The 7956-nt window shown below is 38.4% G+C and overlaps 1 non-coding gene across 1 annotated transcript; it reads right to left on the reverse strand.

Moving 5' to 3' along the window:
* Positions 1–2748: 2748 nt before the first annotated feature.
* On the reverse strand, positions 2749–2856 carry LOC141687643 (small nucleolar RNA R71). Its single transcript, XR_012561133.1, has one exon. It is a non-coding gene; the product is annotated as a small nucleolar RNA R71 (small nucleolar RNA).
* Positions 2857–7956: the final 5100 nt, after the last annotated feature.

Consider the following 7956-nt stretch of genomic DNA (forward strand, 5'->3'; position numbering starts at 1 on the left):
AACTAAATCAAACTTGGGGTTCTAAAACGATCAAAGCTATCTACAACACACACAATCATGGATTAAATCAACAAAACATGGCTCACACAAATATGGCCTAAAATAACTAGCACACACAAACGTGACTTAAATAAACAACATTTATAGTTATGAGAGCTAGGTTGTTTAGGTTCTTACAGATTAAAGATATGGACTCTTGTAAGAGTTTGTTGGTGAAGGAGAATTCAGGGGCACCGAGACCCAAGGATGGAGAACCTCTCTTTCTAGCGCCAAATGATAACTCCAGAGTGCGGGGCTGCTCCTTCGACTCCGCGCCTAGATCTTTTGTTGCGGTTGCGGTTGCGGTGAGCTGTTGTGGGGTTTCTGCAAAATAACACCAGAAGGGGGTTTGGGTTCCGCGGCGCCTCCGGTGTGATAGTAAGAATTCACTTTGGGGAAGATGAAGATAGATAGGAATGCAAGATGGCTGTGTGTGTATATTACTGTTTAAGAGTGATTAACCATAAACCTTCGCCAAGTAGGGTTTGGGGGTTTGTACCTTTGAATCGTATTCGTTGTTTCTAGGAGCGGAGGACACCTGGCTGAGGTGGATGCCTTACACGTGTCGGGATATGAATGGCTGAGAAATGTTCTAAGGATCCTTGTTGAGTGGCATTTATGACACTTTATAACGCTCTATAAAGCTTTGGATTTATGTTTTGTACTCAAGTTGTTAGTGCTTTTAACATGTTTTTGTAGTCTTTTTGCATTTCAGGCATTATTCAGGAATACAGGTATATTAGCATTGTTTGGATGTTAATTTAGTGTTAGGATGGTGTCTAGAATAAAAGCTCGTGAAAAGACCAGCTCAAACCAACAATAAAAAAAGAAGTCAATATTTTTTCCAGAGAGACGGCGCGCCCGCGCTGTGATAGTGTGCGCCCGCGCCAGGATGGCTGAATGTCAGCGCGCCCGAGCTGGTTAAGCGCGCACCCGCGCCATGTCGGAAAAGAAAATCCTATTTCTTATGGAATTTTAATCCTGAAGACATCTACTCTGCATGGGCTTGCTATATAAACACAACTTATGCTCGTTTTTCATAACAAGACGTACCATAACTTAAGGAGAAGGCATAAGATGACCGTAGAGCACAAAGCAACCAAGGCAAAGAAGATCTAGTTTATTCTTGTGATTCTTTGTTTTAAGTTGTAACTTTGGATGCTAGTTTTCTTATTCGTAAGCCTATACTCTTGTTTCGTACTTGGTTTTATTAATGTATAAAGACTACGTTTATTATATCATGCTTTCATCAGAACCCACGGTGATGATGAGTACGATTATGGGCTAATCGTTATCGTGGGTTTCTGACGGATTTATATATGGATTTCTTGAGTTAATTCGTTTCGATGCCTTAGTGTGTGGTGATTGTATGATAGCCTAGTTTTGGTTGTGCTTATTCGTCTTATGAGCATCGCGAACTTATATGATAGTGTGTTAATTTTTAATGAAGTGAAAGTGAATTTAAGGGTCTAGAACTTACCATGCTAGCATAGGTTCATGTATTTGTTATACATGATTCGTATATAATTTTAATCATCTTACTTGCCCTATGTAATCACGAGAGATAACTTGTACATTAAACCGTTATATTGTCAAATTCTATAGACATATAGGGTCTCACTATAATTGGTTTCTATTCAGCTTCTATCTCTTTTATGGATGTCTGGTAGTATGGTATTCGTACAAAGAAAGTTGGCGTTTATCAATTTCGTGTTATCTGATTAGTGTCATCACCATTACATTCTAAGGTTAAGAATGAAAAGGCTATTGAATGAAGTATTTAATAAAGTTAGAATCCCATGTTTGTGTCATATATTATTCAACTCTCTTAATCTCTTAGTGTATGTTCTTTAGTATAATCTCTTAGTTAAGTGTAGTATAAACAACCTCAAATTGTTATTCGTCTTAGCATTGGATAATAACCATACTAGTGTGCATAGATACATTGATTGAAATTAACCTAAACCTATCCCTGTGGGAACGAACTAGAATTTATTCTTATTACTTGCGATCGCATATACTTGCGTGAATATTAGTGCGTGTTCTAGCCCTAACAAGTTTTTGGCACCACTGCCGGGGATATCAGTGTTAATTTTTAATTTATGTGTTTGTCATCATTGGTCAGTTAAAGTTCAGTGACTTGGACATTGTTACTTAATTAATTCCTTGTCGTGTTTCAGGTCCTCTAGCGAGCGTGTATGCATACGCGTTCTCGGTCTCATAAGAGAACACTGGATCTAGTCGAGGAAGAAGTTGTAGTTGAAGAGAAAGTTGAAGAAGAGATCTTAGTTGAGAAAGAAGAAGAGGCTCTTATTGCAATGGGAGAGCCAGAAGCGAATCCAAAGGCTTTGATGGACTACTCTCAACCGAAGATCAATGATATTCAGTCTAGCATTGTTCAACCAGCTATCACGGCTAATACCTTTGAGATCAAGTCGAGCATGATTCAGATGATAAAGAACTCAGTTCAATTTGGGGGTTCTCCGACAGAAGACCCCAATATGCACAATAGAGATTTCAGCGAGATCTGCTGACACTTTCAAGTTCAATGGAGTTTCTGAAGATGTAATTAAGTTGAGGCTTTTCTCATTCTCTCTGCGGGATAAAGCTAAGTGCTAGTTATATTCTCTACCACCAGAGTCTATCACCAAATGGGAGGATCTTGCTCAAAAGTTCTTAACTAAATTCTTTCCGATGGCGAAGACTGCTGCAATCAGAAACAGCACTTACTCAATTTGCTCAGCAATCTGGAGAATCTTTATGTGAGGCTTGGTATCGATATGAGGAGATGCTTAGGAAATGTCCTCATCATGGGATGCCTGACTAGGATGATTATTAACTATTTTTATAATGGTTTGGGTTCTACTTCTAGACCCATACTTGATGCAGCTATCAAGAGCAGCCTTGTGGGCTATAAGCTACGATGAAGCTTATGAATTGATCGAACTGATGGCTGCTAATGAATACCAGAATCCTACTCAGGGACTATCTCAGGGTAAGGTAGCAGGAATTATAGGAGTTGGATGCAGCTATTGCTATAGCTGCTCAACTTAAGGCTTTGACGATGAAGGTGGATTCTCTGTCTAATTATGGAGTTAATTAGATCACTAGTGTCTGTAAGCTTTGTGCTGGTGCCCATGAGACTAATCAGTGTGCCATTTCTAGTGAATCAGCTCAGTTCGTGAGCAACTTTCAAAGGTCGCAACAACCTGTACCATCCACCTATCATCCTAACAACCGCAATCATCCGAACTTTAGCTGGAGCAACACTCAGAATGCGGTTCAGCATCCTTATCAGCAGTATCCAGCAAAATAATACAACCCCCCTGGTTTTCAGCAACTGCAATATGCACCAAGGCAACAACTCCAACTGTAATAGTCTAATGAAAAATCTGAATTGGAAGAGTTGAGGCTCATGTGCAAGAGCCAAGCGGTTTCTATCAAGACCTTGGAAAATCCAATTGGACAAATTTCCAATGCCTTGTTGAATCGTCAACCTGGTATACTTCCTAGTGGCACTGAAGTACCAGGAAAGAGGGAAGCTAAGGAGCAGGTTAAGGAAATTACATTAAGGTCTGGGAAGGATCACAAATCCCAAACACTCTCAAGTTTCGGATGAAGAAGTTGTAGCTGAGGAAGAAGTGCAGAAGGAAGCTGAAGTAGGAAAAAAGGAAGACTAGTGTTGAACACACTCCTCCTGAGGGTAATACAGGGGAGAAATAGATCTATCCTCCACCTCCCTTTCCTAAGAGGCTGCAGAAGAAAAAGCTGGATAAGCAGTTTGAGAAGTTTTTGGAGGTCTTCAAGAAACTTCACATCAACATACCTTTCGTTGAAGCTCTTGAACAAATGCCTAGTTATGCGAAGTTTATGAAAGGTATAATCTCTCGAAAGGTGAAGCTTGATGACTTAGAGACAGTTGCTCTCACGGAGGAATGCAGTGCTTGTGCTGCAACAGAAGTTGCCTCCGAAGCTTAAGATCCTGGTAGCTTCACTATTCCTTGCACCATTGGAAAAGTGTCATTTGACAAATGCTTATGTGACTTGAGAGCTAGCATCAATCTGATGCCTTTGTCAATCTTCAAGAAGTTGGACTTACCTGATCCAAAACCTACTTATATGACTTCGCAGCTGGCCGGTCGTTCTAATGACATATCCGCGAGGCATTGTTGAGGATGTTTTGGTCAAAGTGGATAAACTCATCTTTCCATCTGATTTTGTAATTCTTGATATCGAGGAGGATAAGAAGATCCCCATAATCTTGGGAAGACCTTTCTTGGCTACTAGCCGAACCTTGATAGATGTGCAGAAGGGTGAGCTCATCATGCGAGTGCTATATCAGGATGTAACTTTTAATGTGTTCAATGCCATGAAATTCCCTGCGGAAAATGAGGAGTCATTACCACATAAATGGTCTTTACCAACACGCAAAAGTGATGTTGCCACGAAAAATGTTGCCTTATATCAGTATAATCGAATAAAGGAGATATATGGCAATAACATAGTTGAATATTGCCAATTATGTTGCCTTAGATTCTCTATGCCAACATCGTTAGTGATTTTGCCTTAGACAAGTGAAAAATTGTATAAAAAAAGCGGGGCAAAAAGCCCGCCATCATAAAAATAGCAAGCCCGCTAAATAAAATAAAAAAGACCCGCTCAGTTAGTGACAAAACGACATCGTTTTATGACAGAACGACGTCGTTTACTCAGAACAAACAAAAACTCCTGCTCGAACACTCTCACAAAATCAATTGTCCTGAAATTCACAAATACAAACTCGCACAGCACTCTCTCACTTACAAACACTCTCTCACTCACAAATCTCTTCGTTCAACTTCTCCGTTCAACACTTCCTCTCTCCGTCAAAGCTCTTCCTCTCTCACAAACACTCGCAACCTCTCCGTTCAACCTCTCACCATCGAAGCTCTGCATGTAAACACTTCCTCTCGCCGTCGAAGCTCCGGGTCGCCTGTTTGTTCGTAGAAGCTCTTCCTCTCGCCGTTTGAAAGCTCCGAGTCTCCGTTTGTTCTCCGTTTCGCAGCTCTTCCTCTCTAATTAAAGGTGCAAATCTTAATTTTAATTTGTAAATAAACCCTAATTTTTGGGGTTTTTATAATTTGTTTACAAACCCTAATCTTTGGGGGGTTTTGATTTGTTAATTTTGGGAGGGGGTTTAAACCCTAATTGTTTGGGGTTTTTAATTTGTTAATTTTGGGAGGGGTTTAAACCCTAATTTTTGGGGATTTTAATTGTTGTGTGCCATGTTTATTCTTGGGGGATTTGTTAATTTCAGGGTTACACGTGTGCCCTATTTTTTAGGGGATTATGTTTTTCGTTTTTCTGTTTTTTGTACATGTGTGCCCTATTTTATATAGTACATAACATATAGTACTCTTTCTTCTCTTTGTATGTATTTTGCAATTTATTGGGATTATGATATGTATTTTTTCCATCTGTGTTAATGATGTTTGATATTTTGTGTTGTGTTTTAAAATTTGATTGAAGTGTTTAATCCGATGTCGTATATTCTGTTTACTTATACAGAAAGAGCTTGACTAATAAAATTTTAGTATATTATATACATTATATACTTAACCTAGTTTAATTAAGAAACGATGTTAGCTGAACATACGACTTAGTCTATTCGGACAAGATTTTTAGTTAATATTATTTTTGCAGATTATGGATATTTATTCATAAATAATTAGAGATATGATTATTATGAATGATTTATAAGTTTGTTATGATTAGATAATATAATATAGGTAAGTGTAAATATATTTATATGTGTATATATGTTTGTTACGTATAGAATTAACAACTAAAGATAGTAAATGTTTCACCTGTAGTAATGAGTGAGGCAGAGGAAATCTGGATAAATCTACCAAGATCAAGTGACGAGTATATTAATGGGGTCAAAAATTTCGTCAAAAATGCGATGGCTAAATATGCAGTCGGCACTGAATTGAAGTGTCCTTGTGGTAATTGTAACAATAAGATATGGTGGGGTCCAGATGATGTCTTTAATCACCTTATTTGCAAGGGTCCTTCCCTGGATGTTGTAAAATGGATATATTGTCTCGAATTTGGGTGATACTGATGTGAGGGATTGTTTGCAAAACAAATATAGGGTTTGAAGATAATCTTAATCAGATGTTGAACCTTACTTACACCAATAGGGAACCTAATTCAGATGCTAGGAAATTTTATCGCCTTGTCGAAGACGGGAAACAACCCTTGTATCCTGGTTCCAAAAATTTTTCTAGATTAAGTTTTCTTGTTAGGTTGTACCACTGGAAGTGTCTTAATGGGGTGACGCAAACTGCATTTGGTGAAATGTTACAGTTATTAAAGGAGGCATTTCCTGATATTGAGATACCTACTTCATTTAATTCCGCTAAAAACGTAATTAGGGATTTAGGTCTTGACTACAAAAAACTACATGCATGTCCTAATGACTGCATGTTATATTCGGGTAAAAATTAGAATGAAGTGTCATGCAAAACTTGTGGTGTCTCTAGGTGGAGGGATACGGAAGAAGAACATAAGAAGGATAAGATACCGACAAAAGTCATGAGATATTTTTCTTTAAAACCTAGGCTTCAGAGGATGTATATGTGTAAAGAGTTTGCAAAATTAATGACTTGGCATGTAGTGGATCGAAAGAAGGACGGAATGTTACGGCACCCGACTGATGGTGTAGCTTGGAAGACAATGGATGCCAAATGTCCAACTTTTTCATCCAAAAATCGAAACATTAGATTAGGTATAGCTTCTGATGGATTCAATCCATTTAGTACAATGAGTGGCAGTCATAGTACCCGGCCAGTTGTTGTGGTGAACTATAACTTACCTCCCTGGCTAAATATGAAACCGGAGAATTTAATTCTGTCCACACTTATACCAGGTCCAACTGATCCTGGAAATAGTATTGACGTCTATTTGCAACCTTTGGTGGAGGAGCTGAAAGAGTTATGGGATGTAGGTGTAACCACTTTTGCAAATCAGAATTTCGTATTAAGGGCAAGTGTATTGTGGACAATAAGCGACTTCCCCGGTTACGCAATGTTATCGGGATGGAGTACTAAAGGATATCTGGCTTGCCCTATATGCAATTACGAGACATCGTTAACTTATTTGAAACATAGTAGGAAGGTGTGTTATATGAATCATCGATGATTCGTAGATTCCAATCATAAGTGGAGATCAGATAAAAAAAGATTTAATGGGCAGGTTGAGGTTGGGCAGGTCCCTGCAGTTTTATCAGGAAGAATGATCAAGAGGCTGTTGGATGGTTACCAGAATACTTTTGGTAAGGTGAAGGGGAAACGGAAAGTCAGTTGTGACGTTAATCCTTGGAATAAGAAGTCGATATTTTTTCACTTACCTTATTGGAGTGAAAATTCAATACGACATAATCCAGATGTCATGCATATAGAAAAAAATATATGTGATAGTATTCTCGGTACTTTATTAAATATCAGTGGTAAGACAAAAGATCATGTAAATGCTCGGTTAGATTTGCAAGAAATGGGTATAAGGAAGATCCTGCACCCGACCACCTCTACTGATGGGAAGTACCTTGAAATCAGGGCTACAAACTTCGACAAGACAAATAAAGAAAAAGACATATTTTGTTCAGTTTTGAAAAATGTGAAATTCCCACACGGTTTCGCTTCCAATAATAGCAAATGTGTCCAAGATAGGAAAGTTGTCGGGTACAAGAGTCATGATGCACACATCATTATGCAATACTTGTTACAAATTGCTGTGAAAAAAGCATTGAAGCCTGAAGTTACGATTCCATTAATAAGACTTGGTGAGTTTTTTAGAGGTATATGTTCCAAGGTAATTGAGGTAGATGATTTAAAGAAGCTGTAAAAGGAAATTATTGAAATATTATGCCGACTTGAA

This window comes from Apium graveolens, chromosome 9 (genome assembly GCF_009905375.1).
Source record: "Apium graveolens cultivar Ventura chromosome 9, ASM990537v1, whole genome shotgun sequence".
NCBI classification, from domain to species: domain Eukaryota; kingdom Viridiplantae; phylum Streptophyta; class Magnoliopsida; order Apiales; family Apiaceae; genus Apium; species Apium graveolens.